The sequence below is a fragment of the Tursiops truncatus genome, chromosome 15 (assembly GCF_011762595.2).
Source record: "Tursiops truncatus isolate mTurTru1 chromosome 15, mTurTru1.mat.Y, whole genome shotgun sequence".
Lineage (NCBI taxonomy): Eukaryota > Metazoa > Chordata > Mammalia > Artiodactyla > Delphinidae > Tursiops > Tursiops truncatus.
In genome coordinates this window covers 75,237,220-75,251,956 of record NC_047048.1, presented here as the reverse complement: position 1 = coordinate 75,251,956, position 14,737 = coordinate 75,237,220, and the positions used below count along the sequence as shown (strand labels likewise).

General features: G+C 47.2%; 1 long non-coding RNA gene across 2 annotated transcripts in view; it reads right to left on the bottom strand.

The window, feature by feature from the left end:
* Window positions 1–14,737, bottom strand: part of LOC141276560 (uncharacterized) — a 231,818-nt gene that overhangs the window by 78,318 nt on the left and 138,763 nt on the right. The window lies entirely within an intron of this gene.

The following is a 14,737-nucleotide window of genomic DNA, read 5'->3' as shown; positions in this document are numbered from 1 at the left end:
CTGGCCAATGGAACGTGGAGGAAAATATATATGTATGTCACTCTGGGCTGATGGGTACCTTCTCCACCATTTCCTCTCTCTGGCTGGATGTTGATCCCCAGGGTGACTTTGAACATGTCAGAAGCCCCAGCAGTCGGGATACCTAAGTGACTATGTGAATCAGAGCTCCTCCTCCCTGTGGCCATCCCAGCGAACAAAAACATGTGCATTTATAAATGAAATACTATAACGCTGTTAAATTTTAAAAGTTAAAATAAAACTTATAAAAATGCCTATCCATGTACAATCTACAACCATTTCACACACCCCTGGCATATTCACAGTTTGGGATATATATATCCTAACCCTGTGTTAGAAGTTAGTCCACATTCCTTCTACAGCTAGAAAAACAGAGGCCCAGAGAGGGAAGGGATTTGCCCAAGGTCACAGAGCAAACCCAGGGCTGAGCCCAAGTAATTCCACTAGTTATGTATAGCTGATTTCCATGAACCTTTGATTCCTTCTTTTAAAGGACAGACAAGTCTGAGCATGTGTCATCCGAGACTCCAAGTGGATGATTATAAAAATAAATCATAATTAATAACTCCTTATGAAGCAGGTCAGAGAGCTTCCAGGGCAGGGTGGTGCCTCTGAGGGCTGGTTTTGGGGAGAAGTAATTTTAAGACTTCCCGCCTTTCATCGGGGAGGGGGAGGGGGAAGCAATTCAAAATAAGCCTGATAACATGGCCCACGCAGCTCTGACCCATGGAATGAAGCTGTCGCCTCCAGAAGCTGCTCAGCCTTTACGATGTGGGATTTGTCTGTGTGCTGAGGTTCAAGAAGAAAAAAAACAAGACCACGAGGGACTTATGGGGGAAAAACAACATCAACAACAATAATTTCTTGCGGAACCGAGTGGATCAATTCCTTGCAGTTGCTGAACAAGTGGGTCAAAAGGCATCAGAAAGAGCAACTTTGGAGGAGGCAGGAGGGGAGTGGGCAAGGGCTCTGGTGTCAGGCTTGCAGACCCCGGTACAAGCCTGGACTGCCGCTGAACAGCTATGAGTCCTCAGCCATTGACTTCACCACTCTGTGCCTCAGTTTTCCCATCTACGAAATGGGGATTATAAAAGTACCTACCACCTATGGCTATTTGAGACTAAAGCGAGGCAATGCATTCGAAGCTCCTAGCACGGTGCCTCTCACACAATAGGCCCTCAACTCATGCATGCCCTCATTCCATCATTACTGGATAAATGACCCTTTGGGGACATAGAGCTGAGATAATCACACTCCTGTGTTCCACGGTTCTCCACCGAGGCTTCACATTTTAAAAATATTGGTTCCTAGAACCCACCCCAGAGATCCTGCTGAGGTGGTTTTGGGGGTAGGGTGGATACCAGGTTACCAGGTGACTCTAGTGGGCAGGTTTAAGAACCCGCACCTGTGGGACAGCACAGTCTCGTGGATCTGAGTAAATGCACATCATACAGGGATAAACCATCGGTCTGCTTTTTTCCCTCTTTTCACTCCGTGCTATGTTTGTTTTCCAGCTCTAACCACATGGCTGCATATATATCTAGTTCATTGCTTCTAATGTCTAATTTCTGCATCCTCCCCATTTCTCGTGTCCCCTCTTCCAGCACAGACTCCAGGTTGCCCCCCACACCCTCCACCTTCACGTCTGACATTGTGATGAACTCTCTCCATGAATACCCCCGAAGTGGGGGGAATTTCTCTGAGGCTTCCTATCATCATTAAAGTTTAACCCAGTATCTCCAATGACTGAATCTGAATCTCTGGGGTGGGGCCTCAGCCCCCGAAGTTTTCTAAATGCTCTCCAGGTGATTCTGAGACCCACTGGCTTAACCAACCTCTCCATAATCAAGATACCAGGAAACTTCAGGGGAAAGAAGAAATGTCAGTGAGCTAAAAATGTAATTTCAATCCCTCTGCCAGTACATTTACTGAGGGCCCAATAATAGCCAGGTCCTGGGGATGCAGATATGGTGACAAGCGTTAGCTTCAGAGCGGCCAGGAGAGTGGAACTCAGGACTTCGTGACACCAAGCAGCATGTTCTACATCCCAAGATGAAGCCCCTGCCTCAAGTTGTTCCCTCCCTAGTGAGGCAGGCAGAGGTATAAAAGGGTAATCACAATCCACTGTGATAAATGCAAATATTAAAAGTGCGTGCAAGGAATGGTGTGAAGTGATTGGCTGATTTAAGAGGGTCAGGGAAGTCTTCCCTGGGAGAATGAAGGATGGGTTTTAAAGGATGAATAGGAGTCTGCTGGGGAAAGATCAGGAACCAATAAACATTTGTCACAAATGCTGTTGGTGCCCACTCACATCCCCTAGATGCTCGCTCCTGCTCATTGCAAATACCTACGTTTACTCTCTCTACTTGAGAGCTTTGGTCTGGCTGTGGGCATGTGCATAGCCAGAAGTTCCAGAAAGTTGATGCCCCTGGAATTAGCCCTCAGCTGACCATTGATGGGGTTGGAAAATACATGGCTGATTTCCTCTCTCTTGGGTTGGAATAACTCTGGGGTCCATGTTCTACACTGGTTCCCTGGGTGAGTTTGAGATCCAGTTACCCACAGCGGTGACTGGCTTGATAACCACGTGTTTTATTTGCTTCCTTCCCTGTCTCACTCATCCACCCTGCTATGAGCACCTCCTGGTATCTCTTCCCAAATATACTCCTTGCACTTGAATCCTGTCTCAGGGTCTGTTTCTGGAAAAACTCATACCGAGACAACATCCTCAACAGAGGAGGCAGCATGGGCAAAGGCAGAGGCAGGAAACCGCGTGGTATGTGCAGACAGTTCCCAATAGCTCGATGCACAGGGTGGAATTTGGAGAAGAGGTTGAAGGTAGAGAGCAGCCATGTGGGCCTCAACTGCCACACCAAGGTCCCGGACTTCTTCCCACGTTCTCTGCTCAGGCTGTGGGACCTGGGCTCCAGAGAAGGCAGGGAAATGAGCTGATTATTCACATTCCTCAAGGATGTTCTGGTGAGGTTGTCAGGCTTGAGGGTGCCAGATTCTCCAGTCACTGCTTCCATGATCCACTGGCCTTGGAGTTCATTTGAATAACATCCAATGGCCAAAGGCAGGAGGAGACTGGTCAAAGGCCACTGTCTTTGATTGGCAGAGACAGTCCAGCTGGGTAATGACTGCCCATCTAGTTCGGCTTTCAACTGGGCGTGTTAACTAGTCTCTCTGGGCCTCAGGTTCCTGCTCTGTGCAATGGGGATTATGAAGGCACCACTTTCATGAGGCCACTGTAGCACTAAGTGAGGTTCCCTTCTCTTGGCCCTCTGCCCTGTGGGGACATCTCTAGGGGACAAGAAGAAACACTGTCCCAAGCTGTCTATAGAGAGCCCAGAGCTAACTTCATCTTGTAACTCCCCCACCCACCTCTAAAAATCAACCTCTCCAGAAGACTCTGAGGTTCATCCACGTAGGAATCATCTCTGTGCTTTGACCACCGTGACCCCCATCACACCCCCATTATGCCCAGCTCCAGTATGGACCACAGGAGCCCATGGGCCCAGCTTGACAGGTTAAGCCTCAAAATTAAGTTGCGGCAAAGTTAAGTTGCTGACTTGCCAACAAATTCCCACCCTGGGCTGTAGAGGGGCCAGGCAGGGGAGGCAGAAGAAAGGCTTTTGTTTGCCCAGCCTCAGAGGAGGATGAGAAACAGCAACTCCTGCCTGATCCTGTGAAAGCCCCCAGAGCTGCCTGCTCAGGCCTGGAGCCAAAGGAGGCAAGTCAGAAGAGCTAAGTGTGAGACCCAGAGCGCAGGGTTGAGAAGTGATGTTGGGAGAATTGTCCGCCCATCTACCCAAACATTCTTCCATCCACCACCCACCTATCTTTCTATCCATCACTTACCCATCCATCCATCCACCCACCAATCCATATATCCATCATCCATCGATCTACCTGCCCATCCATTCCACAAGCACATATTGAGCATTATGGGAGCCCAGGCCCTGGGTTAGGCACTGGGGAAACAGCTGTGAATAAAGTCCCTGTCCTCAAGGGGCTGATCTCCTAGGCAGAGAGATGGACAATAAACAATAATATAAGTATTTAATATAATGACGGAGGGTAAAAAATACTTGGCAGAAAAATAAATCAAAATAGGAAGAGTGAGTGCAGAACTACTGTCAATGCAGTGGTCAAGGAAGGCAAAAAAGAAGTGATAGACCAGATCTGGTAGGGGAACAGCAAGTGCAAAGCCCCTGAGGCAGGATTGAGATTGGAATATTGGAGCAACAGCCTAGAGGCCAGTCAAGCCATCACTAAAAGAGGGAAGGAAGGTGGAAGGGAAGAAGCGGGTAAAGCTGAAAGGGCCCTGGGAGCGGGGAGACCCAGCTCCAGCTCTGGCTCTGTATAGTCAGGGGATGGTTCCTTTTTCTCTCCAAACCTTGGAATTTCCATCTATATAATGAAAGCCTAGATGGGATTGTCCTTTCCCATCTGGGGCTTTGTCATTTAAAAAAAGATGGCCTTGCTCTTGCCTTGAGAGCTGGAGGAACAGAGTCTAGACTGTAAGGGTGAAGAACGCAGACCCTGGAGTCAGGGTATTTAATCCCTCTGAGCCTCAGTGTTCCCAGCCATAAAATGGGAATAATAATACCCTCCAGCCAGGGCTCTTACCAGGAGTTGCTGGGATGGTTCAGGGAAAGCATCTATTTGGGGCACCTTCCCTCGCCCCTGTTATATTGTAATTAGGTAAGACAGTGATGGTAGGTTTTGCTGACCCTCCAACTCAGAGGCAAAGAGTATGAAGCCCTCAGATGACTCTCTGCAGTGCTGCTGGCCTTGGCTGGCAGGGCGAGGCTGACACAAGCCTAGGGGCTGGGTCTCCAGTGCTCCGTTCTAATCATAGAGGGATTGCTGGAGAGGAGTGTGGATAAAGCCCTTCAAGCAGCTCAGAGGCCTCCACCCTAGACAGGCAGCTCAGCCCTGGCACAAAACTCATCTTGGGACAGGCAGCAGAGGCTCCCACCTGGCTCCACTGTGTCCAGTGCTGTGCCCTTAAGCTACCCTGTTCCCTCTCTAGGCCTCACTTTCCAAAAGCACTGCTCGGGTTCTCATCCCACTTCATCTTATCCATTCCTACCTCAGAACCTTTGCGCTTGCTGACCTGGCCACCTGGTGTGCTCCTTCTAAAGCCAGCTCCTTCTCCTTCAGGGCTCAGCTCAAATGTCACCTCAGAGAGGCCTTCTCTGACCATCAATCCAACACAGCCCCACGTCCCCATTTATTCTTTGTCTCTACACTGGTTCACTTTTCTTCAGAATACTCCTTAGCACTCTCTGAAATTACCTGCTAAGTTCTTTGTTTGCTTCTTTACTGCCTGATTCCTCCACTATGATGTCAGCTCCACAAGGATAGAGGCTGCCCATCTTATCCACTGTATCTCCTGCAACGAGCACATAGCAGGTGCTGGGTCAATAATTGATGAATGAATAATGGGAACTTAATGATTCCTTTATTTTCTGAAAAAAGTTTTCCCACTTAAAAATTAACTTTAATTACATAATTAACATTATTATACTCTTTAAAATTTTCTTTACTGTTACAGCTTATGGTTAAATTCCCTTTGACCTCCAACCTGGACACTCCCTGAGGTGGTCATGTAACAGGTTTGGCCATATCCTCCCAGACTTATTCTTGTGCACGTACACACGTAGAAATGCATAACACTGCTGTTGATATTGTGTGTGTGCATGCATGCGTGCATGTGTGTGTGCGTGTTTATGTAAATGGTGGATTAGATTGGGCTCCAAGTTGCAAACAACGTAAACAACTCTGAGTAATTGAAAGGTTAAATTGTATGTGTCAGCTTAGCTGGGTTATTGTGCCCAGTTGTTTGGTCAAACATTAGTCTCAGTGTTGCTGTGAAGGTGTTCTGTAGATGCGATTAACATCTACACTCAGTTGACCTTAAGTAAAGGAAAGTATCCTCGATAATGTGGGTGGGCCGGTCAGTTAAAGGCCTTGAGAGTGAAAACTGAGGTTTCCTGGAGAAGAAGGAATTCTGCCTCCAAACTGTAACATAGAAATCCTCCCTGAGTTTGCGGCCTGCCAGCCTGCCCTACAAACTTCAGACTTGCCAGCCTCCACAACTGCATGAGCCAATCCCTAAAACTAGAAGATGGTAGATAGATAGATAGATAATCTATTGATTTTGTTTCCCTGCAGAACCCTGCCTGATACTGTAATTTAAACAGAAACAGAGTCTATTAAAAGTACTTTAGGGACAAAAGGACAATCAATCCATTGACAAAAAGGGCAAAGTGTTGAGCAGGCATTTCACAAAAGGAGATGCCAAATGACAAGTAAACACACAAAGGGGCTTAACATCATTGATCATCAGGTCATGTGACCACTCCCAGCCGCAAGGGGGGCTGCAAAGCGCAAACATCTAGCAGGTTCAACATCAATGGTGGAGGTGGGCAGGCTCTGCCTCAAAAGATGGGGGGTCCTTAGACCACTGCAAGGTGTTTAACCCTTCCTCAACTGATGGATATTTAGGTTGCTTCCAGTAACCATCTTGGCACATACTCCTTGTGCCTGATATTTCTCTAAGGGAGACGCCAAACAATGGAATTGCTGAGTTCTAGAAAATATGAATATACAGTTTTACTGGATACTGTAAAACTGTCTTCCTGAGAGGCTGTTCCAATTCACACTTAGACCAGCAGAATAAGAGTGTGGCCATTTCCCCACAGTCTCCTGTATACATTACATTATCAATCTTTTATTTTTGACAGACGGAGGAGTTGAAAATGTTATCTAATTTTTTTTTTCTTTAGTTTGTATTTGCCTGATTACCAGCAAGGTTGGACATCTTGCTGTATGTGGTTCTCTTTCCGTAAATTGCCTGTTCCCATCTACTACCCTGTTATTCTAGTGGGCTGGGTTTTTTTTTTCTTATTGTTCTGCAGGGATTCTTTAGATATTAGGGAAATAAATCATTTGTCTACATTTATGTTGCAAATATTTTTACCCAGGTTGTCATTTGTCTTTTAATTCGGAAGTGAACACATGCTGTTTCCTCAGGCTCACAACTTTTCTGAGTCTGGGAAATCAACACTGAGGCCAAGGGGGTGGGGATAAAGAGGAAAGGGGATCTTTCTGGCCTTACCCCATTTTGTTCCCACTAGCCCTGAGGACATTTTGTAATACCTCTACCAGTCCTCCTTTCATTTCCTTGTTCCTGTCACCAATAGGAAATAGTATTAGAGCTGCAGCCATAGAATTACTTAACTTTTACTTTACAACTTTTTTTTCAAGCCAGAAGTTTACAGAACTTGGTATAGAGAAGAGTAATTCCCAAGGCTCTTAGCACTCTCAGGGTTCCTGGTGGGAAGTCATGAGTGTCACTGAGCACCTCTCATGCGTGTCATTCATTTATTGACTATGTGAATAAAGGAATTGGATTAATGCAAGGAATTTGCAAATTCCTTCAGAAGCTGCCACTAGCAGGCAAAGGGGTAAACGATGTATAGGGCACGTGTGAGCAAAAGGTCTGGAGGTGAAACTGAGCAATGGTTGAAAGTATCCTTGAAAATCCTTTGTTGTTCATGAAAAGGCAAGAGAACATTGTTTGGTGAATACAGATACATTTAAAATGCACAAAGTCAGCACTACAGCTCTTGGGCCAAACCTGGCCCTCCACATGTTTTTGTAAATAAAGTTTTATTGGCACACAGCCACACCCATTAGTTTCATATTGTCTGCAGCTGCTTTCCAGCTACCAGAGCAGAGCTGAATAGTTGCAACAGAGACCACATGGCCCACAAAGCCTAAAACATTTATTATCTGATATCTTTATAGGAAAAGTTTACTGACCCCTGAACCAAGTAGTTAAAAAGACATTACAAGTTATAATTTCAAAGTATTTTTAGATATAGAAAACAGAAAAATGAAAAACTGATTTTAAAAAGTGTTTGGCCAATCGTGTATGGCTGGATCTTTCGAAGTTAAATGCGTAGAAGGTACAGTCCGCTGCATAACATGGTTAAGAGTAGGACTTTGGGTCCAGATATTTATTTATTTTAATTCTGCTGCTTCCTACCTGAGTAATCTTTGCATATTACTTTAGCCCTCTCAACCTCAATTTTCTCGTCTGTAAAATGGGAGTGATGATAGTACCGACCTCATGGGGTGGTGTATTTAGTGAGATTCTTAGAACAGTGCCTTAGAATATAGTGAGTGCTATATAATTATTTGCTATTATTATCATCATTGTTATATGCAGACAGATTGATGTCCTGACGGTGCTACTTCCCAGATCTATGGCCTTGAGCACATGGCTTCCCTTCCCCAAACCTCAGTCTCCACATCCATAAATGGGATCATAATTGTTTCCATCACATGAAGTTGCTGTAAGGGCTGTGCTTAGCACAGCATCTGGCATTCCACACATGGTAGATGTTATTGCCACTGTTCCCATTATTCTGACTTCCTTTCTGACCCCAAAGCCTCCACACTGTCTGGACCTCAGCCCTCCTCCTGCTGTGCAAGGCAGGTCATGACCCTGGACCCGCCGTGTACCAGCACTGACTGTTTCTACCCAGCGGTTGTTTATTTAACTGTCCTCTTAAGTAACTCTCCAGCCATCAAAGGGCTGTTTACAAACCCCACAATTAGCTTTCCTGGAACAGCAAATAAACAGAAACCTAATTAGGTATGCTTCTCCTGGCTCAAGGCACAGTGATCTGAAGGCTTGGACACAGCTGTCATCAGTTAAATAAACATCTGTGGGATGTATGGATGAACGGATGTATAGATGGGTGGATGGATGAATGGATGAATGTATAGAAGAATGTATGGGTGACGGATAGATAGATAATGTTTAAGACGATGCATAGATAGATGAATAGACGGACAGACAGACAGAAGGTGAAAGGGATAGAAAAAATGGATAGAAGGATAGGTGGATGGAAGTGTGGATGGATGGATGGCGGGTGAATGGAAGGGACAGACAGAAGAATGGAAGGATAGATGGATAGATGTTTGGATGGTAGATGAGTGGGTAGATGACTAGGTGGATGGATGGATAGAAGGAGGCGTGGGTGGATGGATAACTGAATGGAAGGATGGATGGGTGGATGGACAGATGAATGAATGGATGGGTGGAGGTTAGTGGAATGCTGCAGGGAGAGGGTAATGTGAGCTCAAGTTCCAGCTCTTTCTGACATCTGGGCCCTGCCCTGTTCGTCACTGAGATGCTAGGTCACCACTCAGTGGAAGGGACTCTGGCCTCGTGGCGTCAGAACAACCCTGGGTTTAAATCCAGCTTCTGCCATATCCTAGCTCTGTGACCTTGAGCAAATCCCGTTACTCTCTGGGCCTTATTCTCTTCCTCTATAAAATGGATGCTAGTAACTGTCCCCAATTCACAGGGTTGCTGGGAGGTTAACGGGTTAAGTGTCCAGGCCATGGTCCCTGTTCTGTACATGGAAATTCCCTTTCCGCCACTGTTGGTGGATTGCCCAGACCCTGTGTTCTGAGGATTCACCTTGATGGAGGGACCAGAGACCAGCCTGTACCCTGAAGAGAGGGGCTGGTTCCCACTGTGGGGGAGGGGTGCTGACACAGAACCCAGAACTTGGATCTCCTCCCTGCCCAGCTCCCTCAGCGGTCTCCACTTGGTTCTCCAGGTCTGGGAGATGAGAACGGTGGCGTGACATCCAGACTGCCTAGATTCAAATCCCTCTTCTCCCATTTACCAGCTGGTAACCTTGGGCAAGTTACTAACCACTCTGTGCCTTGGGAAAATGAAAGTCCCTACCTCATAAGATTATTGTGAGGGTTGAATGAATTAATACAATGAAGTGTTTAGGACAGTGCCTGGCACATGGTAAGCACGGCTAGTTACTATTATTACTGTATAACAGTTATTATTATTACTATTATTATTATGATCACCTCTCCCCTTTGCCCCTTTGCCCTTCTGGCCAGAGGAATCTCTGACGTTTCCCCCCAGAAGATGGCCCTCAGGCTGGGCTTGAAGGAACAGAAGGCTCTAGACAGAAGGGCACCGCCAGCCAAGGCACAGCTTGGGCAAAGGCGCAGAGGGGAAAGCTCCCCGGGAGCAAAGCTGGAGCGCCTTTGGCCGGAGGGAGGCGTGACTCCCAGTGGCGGAGGCTGGGGGGTGGGGGTGGGGCCGAGGTGAGTCAGTTCTTGGCCCAGCCAGGCCCTAGCAGCGCTGTTTCCCATCAAGGGGATGGGCGGGGCTGCGGCTCCCTCTGGCCAGGCGTGAGGGTCTGAGTCAGCCCGAGTCAGGTAAGCGGAGAAGGACGTGGGACTTTCCCACCTGCACCCTGGAAGCCTGTGTGAGCCGGGCAGGGTGCCTCCCCCAGAGGGCGGGCGGGCAAAGGCCTCTGCACCAGGTACAGTTGGGTGCCGCCTGCTTCCACGGCTGACCCCAGGCCCCAAGTCCAGAGAGAGGCCTGGGAGCCTCTCCTCTCCCGAGATGTGGGGTGGGGCCCAGGATCCCAGCCAAGGGCCTTTCCTAGGGGAGAAAAAGAGTTTTGGAGACCAGGGAAGTCCGGGAAGCCAGGGAAAACCTCCCTGAACAGGGAATATTTGAACCAAGGTCTGAAGGAGGGGTGGAAGTGAGCAGTGGGTGATATCTGGGGAAGAGTGTCCTCGGTAAAGGGAATAGCGGGCGCAAAGGTCCAGAGGTGGAGGCCTGGAGTTTTAGAGCAACAGGGAGGAGAGTGTCATGGCTGGAGCCAAGAGGGGAACAGTAGAGGGAGATGAGGACAGAGAAGTGATGGCGGAAGTGAGGGGGGGTGGTAGATCATGCAGGGCCTTGTGGGCCATGGGGAGGACTTCAGTGTTTACTCTGAGTGAGGTGGGAGCCCTGAGAAAGTTCTGAGGAGGGGAGGGACAGGATCTGACTTAGGTTCTAATGAGGTCCTCTGGCTGGGTGTAGAGAATGGATTGTGGGTGGGGAGTAGAGGACAGAAGCCAGGTGGCCTGCAATGGTCCAGGTGAGTGATGAAGGGGGCTGGACAGGGTGGGGACACTGAAGGTGGAGAGAAGAAGCAGCATTCTAGGAATTCCTCTGGGTGTCAGTCAACACGCCCTTCTTGGGGACTTACTACGTGAGCCCTGTGTGGGAACTGTGGATACAGAGATCACAAAGACTGAGCCCTTGCTTACAGTCCAGCAAACAAGAGGCAAATAAATGAAGATGATGTGATTGGTGCTCAAAACCAGGTGTGAATCAAGGGTACCCACTCTGCACCTGGCCCTGTCTGCTGGCTTTCTATGTAGTAACTCAACCTTGTGACATTAGAATGATCATGAACCCCCATTTATACAGATGAGGAAACTGAGGCCCTCTTGGGGAGGTTAAACAACATGTCCAAAGTTAAGAGACTCCTCCCCACTAATAAGATTCGCACCAAGGTCTGAAAAGCTGCAGGACTGGGCCCACCTGACCGCTCTGGGTCCCCGATGGGCCTGTGTAATCAGGGAGGGCTTCCTACAGAGCTGATACTAGGCCTAGGTTCCCAGGGATGGGCAGGATTCCGTCAGTGAGCAGAGGGGGCATTCCAGACCTGGGCAAGGCATGAGCCAAGGCCTGGAGGTGAGACCGGTTCTTTTAGCCAGTGTCTCCTGAACCTCGCTTAAAAGTCATCTTTAAAGCCATTCATACTTTTTATTAAGTTAATTAATTTTTTTGTTTGCTTGGTTGGTTTTTTAAAAATCATTTACTGAGGTGAAATTCACGTAACATCAAATTAACCATTTTAAAGTGAATAATTCAGTGACATTTGGTATTCACAATGGTATTTGCAATGTTGTGCAAACCACCACCTCTAACTAGTTGCAAAACATTTCATTACCCTGAAAGGAGACCCCTGTACCCATTAAGCAGTTGCTTCCCACTCCCTATTCCTCCACCCCAGTCCCCGGCAACCACCAATCTGCTTTCTGTCTCTATGGAGTTATCTATTCCAGATATTTCATAGGGAATCATACAAAAGGTGACCTTTGTGTCTGAATTCTTTCACTTAGCATAATGTTTTGGAGGTTCATTCTCATTGTAGCATGTGTCAGTAAAATAATTTTTAAAGGAAAATTTATACTGTTACCAGAAAGAGAAAACAAGTAATCGTTTCTACAGATAGAAAGTAACCTTAAAAGCAACGATCACAAAAAAATATTATTAAAGTCTAGCTGGATTCTGTGGCCAGCTGAGAGCTCTGGGCTGAGGTCTGCTCAGCTTAATAACGCATAATGATGGATGAGCAAGCTTTGGACAGATGTTAAAGGCCTGCCTACACCCACGTGTGGCTTTCTCCGTGGGTTAATCAGAAGAATCAGAGAGAACTGCAAAGGGAGCAACGTCCTGGAGGCTTTTGAGATTCCCAGGGTAGACACGGGGAGCATGTGGTCCATGAGGGTGAATTTTCCCAGTGCCTTGGCAGGTGGACCAGAGGGAAAGGCCAAAGATGGGAGCCTGCTGGGAAGCCACTGCCCCAGCCCAGGCCCAATCCAGAGAATTCCACGCTCACTGATGTCTCCCCTTTTCCCAAACCCTTTCACATCCATTAGGCAGGACAGGTGACTCCTGGGCTAATTTCTGGGCTCTATTCTATTCCCTTAATTAATGTATCCGCGCACTTCTATGCCAATACCATACAGCTTTATTTTTTATACCTCTGCCATAGATTCTATCTAATGTCTGGACGAACAAATCTTCCCTCTTAGTTCTTCTTTTGCAGAATTGTCTTGGCTGTTTTCGCACATTTACTTTTTCACCTGACTTTAGAATTTATCCCCCCATCTTTTTTTTAAAGTCTTCATTGAATTTGTTACAATATTGCTTCTGTTTTATGTTTTTTTTGTTTTGTTTTGTTTTTTTGGCCATGAGGCATGTGGGATCTTAGCTCCCCGACCAGGGATCAAACCCATACCCCCTGCATTAGAAGGCGAAGTCTTAACCACTGGACTGCCAGGGAAGTCCCTAGAACCTACCCTTTTAACAGACAGGCCTAGAGATGTTAAGTGACAGACCCCAAGTCAAAAGGGCTTCAAACGTCATGGCCCATTTCCAAGATTCCCAGGAATCCAGGGCAGTGTTGGGGTTGGTATGCTGGGAGGAGGGGGTGGTCTCTGCATCCCCATCCTCGTGGGTCACCAAGGAGATGCGTCTGCTTGTTAAAGGCTTTGAATGCCCTTAAAAGTAGCAGAGTTTGCCACATTCACGTATCCCCTGTACACGATTTACTCTTTTTCTTTAAGACAACTCACTTTTTAAAAAAATTTTTTGTTTTATATTGGAGCATAGTTGATCAACAATTTTGCGTTAGTTTCAGGTGTACAGCAAAGTGATTCAGTTATACATATACATGTATCTATTCTTTTTCAAATTCTTTCCCCATTTAAGTTATTACAGAATATTGAGCAGTGTTCCCTGTGCTATACAGTAGGTCCTTGTTGGTTATCTATTTTAAATATAGCAGTGTTAAGTCAACTCACTTTTTAAATTTTTATTTAAACTTCATTTTAAAGGAAACATTTTATCTCTGCTTTAAATGAGAAACCAGTATCAAGTATGAGGCATTTGCTCTCGGTGCCTCGCCCATCTCTCTTCCTGCTTACTTTCCATGAACACAGACCAAATTCCAGCTGCCAGCACCTGCCCCTTTACCTGCGGGCTCTGCCCACCTGCAGGAGGCTAGAGGGCTGGGAATTAACACTCCAGGGAGCTGCCTCCTACTAAGGACTGGCAGAAGCAGATGTATACGTTCCTCAGCTCCCTGGCCACGCCCCCCCACCCCCATTGGATAGCCCTGAGGTTATCTGCACCTTCTATACCGTTTCTCAGAGCTCCACAGCACGCTGAGCTGCAGGTGCCCACAGTGGTTACTTGCTTGATAATACTCTGCATTGGAGGCCCTCCCTTCCTAGTCCCACTTCCCCACACCCCTACCAGTGTTTTCTGGGATCACCTCCCAAATAAACTACTTGCCTTTGAATTATTTTCTTAGGGATCTGCTTCTAGGGGAATTCAACCTAAGGCACTTGCTGTAAATTGAAGATATTCAGCAAATTATACAAAGAAGTGGAACAAAGTCAGATATAACTGCTGCTGATGGCTTGGCACTGGGGTCTGCTCTGTGTTTCTTAAAACAAATGAACAGGTAGTAGGAAGATGATAAAGACACACAGGCCTCAAGGGGAGCCTTGCCTTCCCCATGGCAGAACCAGGAGGACAGAAAGGGAGCTGAAATGACTCTCATGGTGAGCTGATGGGATTCCATGCAGGGTCCCTGGAGCCCACATAGCTATCTCCAGCCCCTTCCACGGCCCATAGTGGGTGAGGTCCTGGGGAACAACTTCCAAGGATGGTGGAACAGCCCCCTAGGTTGGGCAGCTGGCAGGACACAAGCCTGGGGGACCTGGTAGGCAGCAATGAGCACTGGGCCAGCCACAGAGGCCAGATGGGAGCCAGAAAGAAGACATGTGGTCCCACCTTGAAGGAGCCCAGAGAGCCATTAGCCTGATACATGGACTGAGGGGCTTAACTTTGCTTTGAATGCATCTTGAGAAAGGAGACATCATTCATTCATTCAGCAGATGTTTATTGAGCACCTACTATGCACTGGGCACTGTGCCAGGCACAGGGAAGACAGAGAAGGACAGATCAAAATCCCTCACAGTACTGACGCTCCAATGGGGGACACAGACAAGTGAACACACAAATAAA